Here is an 11,808-nt window from a genome sequence, read left to right as displayed (position 1 = left end):
GAAATGTGGTCAACATTTGCGAAAGTTGTGCTGGCTACTAACATTCATTTAATCTGATTATTACTTTAGATTGTAACTGGTGATGAACAGACCTTAACCACAGTGTTTGAGTCCATGTCGATCATTGTAAGTTTGGGTCCCGGAACCGGAATCAGGACTTCATCCAGAAATTTGGGTTCGTCTTACCTCCTTCCTGCAGCATTTAATCTGGAATTGCTCCTTGATGATGTCAAACGGAGTGATGATCCCTGGGAAAATGCTGTCTTTCCTGGCTTTAAACTGTTGTACCCGTGATCAGTGCCAGAACTGACTAGTTATTTTTTCTGTAAACTATTTTTTTTAATTCTTTTAAACTACAGACTCAAAAATAATACTGCCTTCACCAGTCCTAGTTCAATAAAAACACTGAAACTACAACCCCTAATTTATAATATAAATATTCTGCATTTCAAATGGATTTAAGGCAAAACATGTTTATAAAAAAATCCTTTATTGGCTACATATATATTTAATACGAGAACAAATCATAAATACTCAGACAATAATAAATAAACAATGATAGAAACATACATTTTGCATATTCCACATCTTCAGTAGGGTAAAATGGATTGCTTTCCTTTAATGCCCTTCATAATGTGCTTGTTTCTTCTCTCAGGTATCATAAAAATTCCCAATGATTTATCCAATGCATCCAGTATAGGCAGATAGTTTTACTTGGTATGTCCAATATAAACAGGCAACAGTTCCCAATGGTTTAGTTAATGCATCCAATAAACAAATAGTTTGAGTAAATATATCCAATGTAAACAGACATCTGCGCCTCTGAAACAATTCGCAGTAAATTTACACTGTAAGGTTGAAGCTTAGAATGGCATTTTACTCCTTTATAGTTTTCTCCTCAAAGAACCTTGCCTAGTGCTTTGTTATATTCCTTAGAATATAATCAGGTACAATTGAACAACTGTAGTAAATTGGCTTCCTTGATATTAATTGATAGTACATGAGACAAAACAATCAATTTAAAATCCATCTCATCAGTGAACTTTCCTTGTAGGCAGTTTACACCTATGCTCTGACAAATCCTGGGCACTTGGCCTATTGTGTCCCTTGGGTGAGATGTTGTGTCCTAGGACAAGTTGTCCGTGTTTTCATTTCTCCATAATTAGTTTGTTCTTTTCAACAATGCATGCAATTAAGTTAAAATACAAGTCACCTTCAATGTAGGCCTAACTATAAAGACAGATGAAAAAAAAAATGTTGTTCTCAAAAGTAATTTATTCTGCTTTGCCAGTTAATGACATTCCAGGAATTAATTTATATGTTCTTTTAAAGGGAAAGTCTGACTAAATGGTCCATTAGTGTCCATGCCTGACAGTCATCTTATAGATAGCAGATCTGTAATAATCTAGTACATGCAATATTTATCTGAGCTTGATTTTATCCTTCTTCATTTTATTTTTGTGATCATCATGATTTAACAATTGCAATTAGTATGAATTCCATTTGGTTAAATGACTTTCTACTTCTGTCAAACGTACAACTTTTATCAAACTATTTGCTGTGTTCTGATTTATTTGGCCACATTTGTACGTTTAAATTCCTCCCAATTTCAATTGTTTGTTTCTCTGTAATATTTTGTTTAGCTTTGTCAGACTTCAAAAGGAGTTTGATTTTGTTTTTTCATTTCCATTATTCACTCCCACCTTCAAAAATCTATAACTTTTTTTATTTTTACACGTAAAGAGCTCTGAGATGGCTTGTTTTCTGCATAACCTATTGCACTTCATAGTGACAGTATTTAATATTCCATGCTGTGTACTGGGAAGCGGGGTAAGAAATTACAAATTCAGTGAAAATGGTGAAAAACCGCATTTGCTCCGTTTTCCTGTGGGCTTGAATTGTACAGCTTTCCCTGTGCGCCCCAAATGACATGTCTAATTTATTCTTTGGGTCACTGCAATCATAGGGATACCAAATTTGTATAGGTTTTATATTGCTTTCATCAATTTACAAAAATTAAAACCTCTTGTACAAAACATTTTTGGGGGATTCTGACATCTTCTGGCGCTAATAACTTTTTCATACTTCAGCACATGGAGCTGTGGGGGTTTTCATTTTGTGTGACTTTTGATGACTTTTTTAATGCTACCATTTTTAGGACTGTATGTCCTTTGGTCACTTTTTATTGAATTTGTAATATTTTTCAAGATGGCAAAAAAGTGCCCTTTTCAACTTTGGGCGCCATTTTCCATTATGGGTTAAACGCAGTGAAAAAACATTCTTATATTTTGACTGGGCATTTTTGAATGCGGCGATACCTAATGTGTTTCTGATTTTTACTGTTTATTTGTATTTATATCTGTTCTAGGGAAATCGAAGTTGTTTTTAATTTTTATTATTATTATTTTTTTTTAAACTTTTTTTAATTTCACTATTTTTCAGACCCCCCCATGGTACTTTAACCCTAGGTTGTCTGATTGACATTAAAATTAGCAAATCGCACATTGTAATGAATGGGTTAAAATGAGTTTTTGGAAGACCTGAGGCTGTCATGGCGACCAATAGCCGCTCCCCGATGACGTCTTGGGGAACGACGATTGTCACCAAGATGGCAGCACTCATGCTCAGACTTACCGGCTATGGAGTGGGCTCAGCCCGTAAGCCCTCTCCATGTACCCGTACCCGACACACGCTGTACTATTACGGCGCCTGTAGTTAAGATGTTAAGCCTTTCAAACTCATAATCTACATTACGATGGACTAGAAAGGTGATGGAAATGGGCAGTTCCATCATGTATGGTGAATAGATTCCAAGCTTGTCCAAATCTCCAGAATGTATCACAGACATCAGTGTACAAAGTGTGTAAGACAGAGCCCTGTAGTAGATGGTTAGGATTTAGTTGTTGGCCTCTTGTGCCTTGCAAGGCATTGGAAAGCTGTGACACAAGTCCAAGTACTTTGCATAATTATGCATTGAGGGCAGCATATCACTCTGCTGTGCATCTAAGAAAAGATTTTATTACATGGTGATGACTGGTGTCGGATGAGAGATATATCAACATCAGTTAGAGAATGATGTAAGACAAAATATTTTTTTTAATATTCTAAAATGTTATAGCTCAGTATGATCCCAATGGCGATGGGTTTTTAACCTTATTTTTATGATCTTTTTGTGATCTGCATTTTTTTAACCTTTTTAAGTAAGAATTGCCATTTTTTGAACAAACCAAAAAAAAATACAAATATAGAATAAATGGCATTTTTTCTTTAATGCTTGACAGGTGGCTACTTGAACAGAGTTGTTTCTTTTTTTGACATTATTGCTTGAAAGACAACAACTTTAACTCATATAATATAAGCTGCTGATCACTGAGCTGCTTTCCTTCGACCAAGTAATAATCTGTTGATATAATTAACATCTTTTTACTTTGCTTATATATATATATTACATATACAGTGTTTTTTTTTTTTAATTACATTTTTTATTGATCATAACATTAAACAACCACAATAAAAGAGGTTACAAAAGTGCATCTTATTCATTTAGATATGCTTACATATAAATACTTCTACTCATCTACTCATTATTTTTTCCTTTTTCCCCCTATCCCCCTCCTTCCCTACCCTCCCCCCCTCCCCCAAACTGGGGATGCTGCAAAAAAGAAAAGAGAAAACAGGTCACAGAGAGAGGGCACGATCATTTAGTTCTAGTTCTCTCCATTATTCCATTCCTTCCATATTTTTGCCTCCGGACCGTCAATTTTTATGCTGGACTTATATCTTTTGACTTTTTCAACTAGGTTCCGCCAATTCCCAATGTCAGGTTTTTTTTGCCCCTTTCCAATCCTTAATCAGAATCAGTCGACCCAAAAATAGTAATTTGGCCACTAATCTTTTTCTACTTTTTGACGTTGCTATCTCCGTAGTGTAACCTAAGATGCCCAGTAAGGGTTCACAGTACAAAGCCAGACCCATAATTTTCCTGATTTCATCAAAGATTTCCTGCCAAAAATCTATAATACGTGGACAAAACCACATGATGTGTGAAATATAAGCAGAATCCTGCTTGCATCGATGACATTTAGAATCTGATTTCAAACCGGCTTTAAATAGCATATGGGGTGAATAGTAAACTCTATAAAAAATATTTAGCTGAATAAACTCGAAATTATGGTTAATTGATACCCTTTTTACTTCCTTGTATATTTTATCCTAGTGTTTGTTACTTAATCCACTTATACACTTTCCCCATTTCCCTTGACTTACGTGAGTAATCCCCTTATTGATTTCCTCCAAAATTCCCTTGTATATCCCCAATAGATTTTTTTTCCATAGTTCATAACATATAGTTTAGAGATTTTAGAATGTGTCGTAATCGTGAATAATTTTTTATTACTTTCTGCATGTGCAACGTGTTTTAGTTGTAGGTACCTAAAAAAGTCTAAATCTGTAAGAGAAAATGTGTGTTTCAGTTCACCAAATCTTTCATTTGTCCTCCCTGAAATAACTGTGCAACATACCTAAGCCCTTTTTTCTGCCAAAAATCCGCCCCTTCAAATTTGAAAAATTCTCCCAGATACAGATTACCCCATACCGGGGTCCATTCTATTGCTCCACCCACCCCTAATAACACCTTGTATTTCTGCCACACCCGGTGCAACATTACTACTATTGGACTAAACTGTGAAGGTTTTTTCCTTTTTGTATTCAGTGTGCCCGACTCCAGGGCTGAGAAAATATTCTCATGTGCTCCCCCGAATTGATCTAATACCCTTTCAAAAATATACGAGTTCCTATTTTCCCCAATAAACAGGATTTGAGAGGCGATATAATAATGAAAAAAGGATGGGAGGAATACTCCTCCACGCGTAGTGCTTTTCCATAAGAACTCTTGCTTAATACGCACTCTTGACCTCCCCCATAAAAGTTTATTTAGAATTGCTCTCAGTGCTCTGAACCATTTGTCCTCAATCCAACAGGGACAGTTCGTTATAACATACAAGACTTGTAGGAGGATAGCCATTTTAGCCAGTCCAATCCTGTCTCCTTTGCTCAGAGGTAGTTTACTCCATATACAAACTCTATCTCCTAATTTCTTAACCAAAGGGGCTATATTCAATTTGGGGAAATCCGTGACCTTTGTGTTGACTTTGATACCCAGATATTCAAAGGTACCACTAATGTCTATTGGGGCAAGCTTCTCAGCAATCGTCCCTGGGAAGTCGTCAATTTTACATACGGTAGATTTTTTCCAATTTATTTGCAACCCCGAGACTTTCGAGAACTGTTCTATTAAATTCGTTGCTTTTGGCACAGACTCCAGGGAATCCCCCAAGCACAGCAGGATCATCTGCATAAAGCAGGATTTTGTCTCCACGGCCCCCACATCCACACCCCCTGATACCATCTTCCTTCCTAATGGCAACTGCCAAGGGCTCAATAAACAAGGCGTATAGGAGGGGTGAAAGTGGGCAAACCTGGCGAGTGCCCCTAGTCAGAGTCAATTCCCAGGACAGGCCCCCATTGACCTTTACTTTAGCCCTGGGTTTTACATAAAATAACTTTACGCACTCAATGAATTTTCTTCCCAGGTTAAATCTTTCCATTGCTTCCCAAAGGAAGGCCCACTCCACCCTGTCAAACGCCTTTGCGGCATCCAACGACAGGATGGAGCGAGCCCCCCCCCCCCTGCCCAAGTTGGTTGGCACCAAATAACCTATGTAAATTAGTCATATTCAGTGTTTAATTAACATTTTGAATTTCTTGGTTTACTCCTGGTCAGGCGGCTCCAGGTGGGCCATATACTCCACTTTCACCACAGCATCAGAGGCTAGAGGCCACTTCCATTTATTGTCCAGCTAGGAGAAAAAACAAAAACATTAATTTTTTCTTACACATGTCTACACTCTTTTTTAATGCCTCACCTTTGGCCCTGCAGTTCATCCATCTGACATTTCTCAGGAACGTCTTTTCATACTCGTTGTGCAGATGGGCTGACAGCTGCTCCATGCCGTATAACTACCGGCATCAATGAGCAACTCATAGCCCTGCTCATTCGACAAAGGTGATCATGTCTATAAGCTCTGCACGCTCAAATGGAAGGGACCTTTGTTGACTGCCACCCTAGCTGTCATCTGTAAAATGGGGGTCATGGTGGAAGGAGATGAGGAAAGGGCCAGTCTACTGAATGTCGCCTTCTCAACTGTCTTTACCCAGGAAAATCCCCTGGTGGAAGACACAATGAGGAATAATGTAAATTCTTTTTGGAATGTCAACAGTTTAACCCAGGAAGAGGTACGGCGCCGCCTCGCAAGCACTAAGATAGATAAATCACCGGGGCCAGATGGCATACACCCCCAGGTTCTGCATGAATTATGTACCGTGATAGACAGACCGTTATTTTTAATATTTGAAGATTCACTGAGGACTGGTTATGTTCCACAGGACTGGCGCATAGCAAATGTGGTACCAATATACAAAAAAGGATCAAATAGCGATCCTGGAAACTACAGACCCGTGAGCCTAACTGCTGTGATGGGGAAAATATTTGAGGGGTTTGTTAGAGATGCTATCCTGGAGTATCTCACTGTGCACAACCTTATAACCCAGCATCCTGTCAGACTAATCTGGTGGTATATAAAATGAGACTGCTGGGAATAGGAGAAAATCTGTGTATTTGGGAAAGTGATTGGCTTAGTGATAGAAAACAGTGGGTCGTCATTAATGGCACATTCTCAGATTGGGTTGAGGTTACTAGTGGAGTGCCACAGGGGTCAGTATTGGGGCCACTTCTTTTTAATATCTTTATTAATGACCTTGTAGTGGGTTTACACAGTCAAGTTTCAATATTTGCAGATGATACTAAGCTGTGTAAAGTAATAAATACTGAGGTCAATAGTTTAGCATTACAGAGGGATTTGTGGAAGCTTGAGGAGTGGGCAGAGAAATGGTTGATGAGATTTAATGTAGATAAATGTAAAGTTATGCACTTGGGCCATGGAAACAAAAAGTATAATTATGTTCTAAAAGGTCAATTACTTGGTAAAACTGGAGCTGAAAAGGACTTGGAGGTATTGGTGGATGGTAAACTAAATTTTAGTGACCAGAGCCAGGCAGCTGCTGCCAAAGCAAATAAAATTATGGGATGTATCAAGAGAGGAATAGATTCTCATGATAAAGACGTAGTTTTGCCCTTATACAAATCGCTGGTCAGACCACACATGGAATATTGTGTACAGTTTTGGGCACCAGTGTATTAAAAGGATATAGTAGAGCTGGAACGGGTGCAAAGGAGAGCAACCAGGATTATTAGGGGAATGGGGGGATTAGAATACAATGACAGATTACAAAATTTGGGATTATTCAGTTTAGAGAAAAGACGACTGAGGGGAGACCTCATTACAATGTACAAGTACCTGAATGGACAGTACAAGGATCTCTCCAAAGATCTTTTTATACCTAGGCCTGTGACCAAGACAAAGAGGCATCCTCTACGCCTAGAGGAGAGGCGATTTTACCATCAACATAGACAAAGGTTCTTTACTGTACGAGCAGTGAGACTATGGAAATCTCTGCCGCAGGAGGTTGTTATGGCGGACTCTATGTATATGTTCAAGAGAGGCCTGGATGACTTTCTGGAGAGCAAAAATATCACGGGTTATGGGAATAAAACATTTATTTAATTCTTAAAGGTTGGACTTGATGGACTTGCGTCTTTTTCCAGCCTTATATACTATGATACTATGAAAATTCAATCAGATGTATGCTAATGGTTTGTGTGCATGATTTGTGAGGCAATGTTCACTTACATTGAATTGTATGTTCCTAGTCTTGTTTTTTAAAGTGGATGTGAATGGCGGATTCTAAATTAAAATTGTGCTCAACATTTGTTCATTTTAATACAAAAAAATGTTGATGGATGGAACATAATTACATAGCTGTAAACAATCAATAAGGTGGACATTCGGCTTCATGTCACCATATAAAGCAATTAGATAACAAATGTAACCCGAAAAGATAATTAAGGTACCTTTAAAACTGCAGCAGAATGAAAATGACTCACTAATATATATATATATATATATATATATATATATATATATATATATATATATATGTATGTATGTATGTGTATATATATATATATTGTTTTTGGTTCCGATAGGGGTGGAGGACTGGCCCATTTCTGGTTTTGACTTGTCAGGTCTGGGCAGAACACTGTGCAACTTCTCTACCTTGAGGCACTCATTTATTGCTATATGTTGAGGAGGGAATTGGATGCATTTGAAGTGCCCTCATTCACTGTTGTTAGATCAAATGCACTTTCCACAACTGCCTCTGAAGTGCACACCGAGTCACGAAAGTTACTAATTGGATTCTCTCCATGGAAAGGACTGCTAATTTGAGTGGGTTTTCTGAACAAATCCAAAATATAGCAATCCTCTGAATGAAGGGAATCTTTACAAGACTCATGGTTATGCTTGGGCTGTGGAACTGGATCACAGACATTAGAAACTTGGGGTGGGGAGAATGAAGGCTTGTTTACAATGTCATCTTGAGGCTTATTTCCCTTTTGAAGGTTGTAGGAAAGAATAGTGGCTGCATTGTTAATTTCATCACAAATGCTCTTCCCCACAGAGTTTGTCTGAATCATCAATTTATGCGACTCTGATATTTGGCACATAAATGCCTCATTTCTCACCAGGTATTGCTGGAAAATATTGGCATTTATGGGCTGTTTTTCAGTAGGTAGAGGTGGCTGAAATTGATTTAGTCCCTTATAATTTGACTGTCATATTGTCCTTAAGATAGCCATTGAAATTTTGATTAGAAAATTTGTATTGAAACATCCATCAGGCACAGTTTAGACATGCATAAGTAGTTTGCTTCACATTAATCAATGCAAATGTTTTCTAACATTCTCTTTAAATTATTTTGGATAAAACAAGCAAAATATGCGCACATTTAGAGGCAAATGACCAAAAATAACATACCGTATATACTCGAGTATAAGCCGACCCGAGTATAAGCCGAGACCCCTAATTTCAACACAAAAAACTGGGAAAACCTATTGACTCGAGTATAAGCCGAGGGTGGGAAATGCATTGGTTACAGCCACCCAGTATATAGTCTGCCAGCCCCTGTAGAAGGAAAAAAAATAACACTGTACTCATCTTTCCGACATCCCCCATAGGTCCTCGACTGTCTCAGACTGTCTCAGACAGAAGAGGACCTATGGGTGACGTCAGAAAGGTGAGTTTTGTCTTTGTTTTTAGTTGACTCGAGTATAAGCCGAGTTAGGGTTTTTGAGCACAAATTTTGTGCTGAAAAACTAGGCTTGTACTCGAGTATATAAGGTACGTCCTTCAAACTGAGGAACATGAAAATTCCCAATCCCTACCAACAGTCTTCCTCGCCACCCGCTTTTCTTTGGCCAGATTGCTTTTAAGTCTTGCCTGTAATCGTACTATTTAAGTAGTTGTCTTTTTAGCAACAACCCCCTAAAAGCACTATGCAACTGTGTTCAAGTAGTTGTCTGTTAAGCAATAACCCACTAAACGCACTATGCAACTGTGTTTGAGTAGTTGGAATTAGTGGAAAAATAGAGAACAACAAGAGTAAGGTAAATGTACATCCTCCACTAAAATCTCTGTTTCCTTGTTGTAAAACAGTTTGCTTCTTTAGTTGAAGCCCATCATCATCTTCATAATCATCTTCAGAGTCTGCTGACTCATATTTCACCAAAACATGGGGTGTGGGGGTACTGATCAGCTGGCGGAAGGCACAACCAAGGTGTTAGCCAGTGCTTCCTCATACCCCTGGGGAAAATGGATCTGTAAATATGCCAGAAATTCAGCACTGGCATCAGAAGCTAAAGTGGAAAGCAGCAAAGTGCTCCTAGACATTCTGAGTTGATATATACAACAAGTGCACATGTGTCACACGCAGATTGGACCATATTGATGATAACACTGCTACACTTTTGATGAATCTGGCACACTCTGCACACTCCACAGGCAAACTGCATATAGCTGAGCATTGTCTCCAAAAGCTGAGCGTTAAACATAGTAGGTACCGACTTAGATGGCGGCACTGTCTGGTGCTGATGGTAATTGAGAGGAGAAAGGGTACCATTTACATCTATGCCGGGCTTGTTGGTGAATTATAAAGGGTGCAAATATGATGTATCATATGCTCTCACAGGCTGATTTGGTGAAGATTTCCTTCCATAAATAACCAGACGACTCTATCAGAGGCCTTATCAGTATATAAAGTGAGTGGGTTCTGTTTTTACAGCTTTTTCTGGGCTCCTTTTGGGGTCGGTATGATCAAGCAGATATCAAATATATTATATTAAATAGGTTTTTATAATGTTTTAATACATTTTAAAAACTTAAAATAGTTTGTTTTATTTTTTCACTTTATCATATTCCATATGTCAATGTATGGAGCCGTGTAAGGTGTCACCTTTTGAGAAATGAGATGAAGTTTTAACTGCTACAATTTTGGGGACCTTTCTATGACCTCTTGATGACCATTTATTAAGATTATCTTTTAAGATATCTTAAGATTAAATTTTAAGATATCTTAAAATTTCGAGTTGGACATTTAGGTGTTTTTTTTCCATTATGTAGTTCACTGACAATAATATTACGAAAATACAGTGCAAAAGCCACAAAATACCACAGCACAGTAATAAATGTAAACTCTAGAAACCAAAACAGCATTCAGACAAAAACTAATGCAGACCAGGCAAAAAATAATAATAAAACGGACCCCAGAATTGAGAGATTCCCTGAACCCCAAAATAATATTGGAGACCCCCAGACCAGCTTAATGATGCTGGAGATCCCCCATACCCACACAATAATGAATGATATTTTCCAAAGCCCTCTAAAAGTGTTTAAATCTTTTCACCAGAGCCCTAATAATGCTAGAACCCCCCCCCCCCATTGAGCACACTAATAATGCTGGAGACCCCCAAAGCCAACTAATAATGATGAAAACCCCCCAGCCTGAAGCCATCTAATACAGGGACCCTCAGAGATCCCTATTAATGCTTGCAACAGAGCACCTTATTATACCAGAACTCCTAATAATACTGGGAAAAAAACCAAGGACCTCTCAGTTCTACAGACCACCCCAGAAACCTCTTATAATGTTACATTCCCCCCCAGAGAGCCAAAATAAGTCAACAGTGATGGCAGTGCTCATTGGACTCTTCTGGGCTTGGGGGGTGCAAAACACCCCAGATACCCTAGAGCAGACAATGTTAAAAATGGAGATCCCAAGACCCACCTAATAATGCTGAGGACCCCCAGAAACTCCTAATAATGCTGTAGAGGTCCTTAAACCTCTGCCACAGTTTACCACATTTTATATTTTAGTGAATACTTATTTTACCATTATTTATGTTGTCTAGACCAAACATATAGGACACACACGAGTGGAGAGCTCCCTTGTTTCCCTTGAGAGACTGAATTGTCTTTTGTGTCCAAGTGAAAATACAGTAATTATGAACCATTAATCATTTGAAATATTTTATTCGAAACCACACTTACCACTTCCTGTTCTTTTTTCTTAGACTTCTCTGTGTTCCAGAAGCAAACTGAAAGAAACCTTATTTAATTCAGAACTCTTTCATCAGAATCTTTTGAAGTATCAAAGAAGGGAATGTGTTTTTCATTTGGCTATTCTATTAGTGTGTACATTTGTTTTAGATATTTTCAGTGGATACTAATGAATTTGAAAAATAGTTTCTTATTATTAACAAAAACATACCGACACCATTGATCAACAATGGCAAAA

General features: G+C 38.0%; 1 long non-coding RNA gene across 1 annotated transcript in view; it reads right to left on the bottom strand.

Moving 5' to 3' along the window:
- Window positions 1-3,343: 3,343 nt before the first annotated feature.
- LOC140116547 (uncharacterized) overlaps window positions 3,344-11,808 on the bottom strand; it is a 36,014-nt gene continuing 27,549 nt past the window's right edge. Inside the window, exons 3-5 of the long non-coding RNA XR_011852806.1 lie at window positions 11,562-11,608; window positions 5,773-5,858; window positions 3,344-3,400 (exon numbers count right to left, since the gene is read on the bottom strand). This is a non-coding gene — a long non-coding RNA (uncharacterized lncRNA). The remainder of the gene's footprint in view (window positions 3,401-5,772; window positions 5,859-11,561; window positions 11,609-11,808) is intronic.

This window comes from Engystomops pustulosus, chromosome 2 (assembly GCF_040894005.1).
Source record: "Engystomops pustulosus chromosome 2, aEngPut4.maternal, whole genome shotgun sequence".
Taxonomy (NCBI): Eukaryota; Metazoa; Chordata; class Amphibia; order Anura; family Leptodactylidae; genus Engystomops; species Engystomops pustulosus.
The sequence above is the reverse complement of the archived record's forward strand: the minus strand, read 5'-3'. Positions and strand labels throughout refer to the sequence as shown.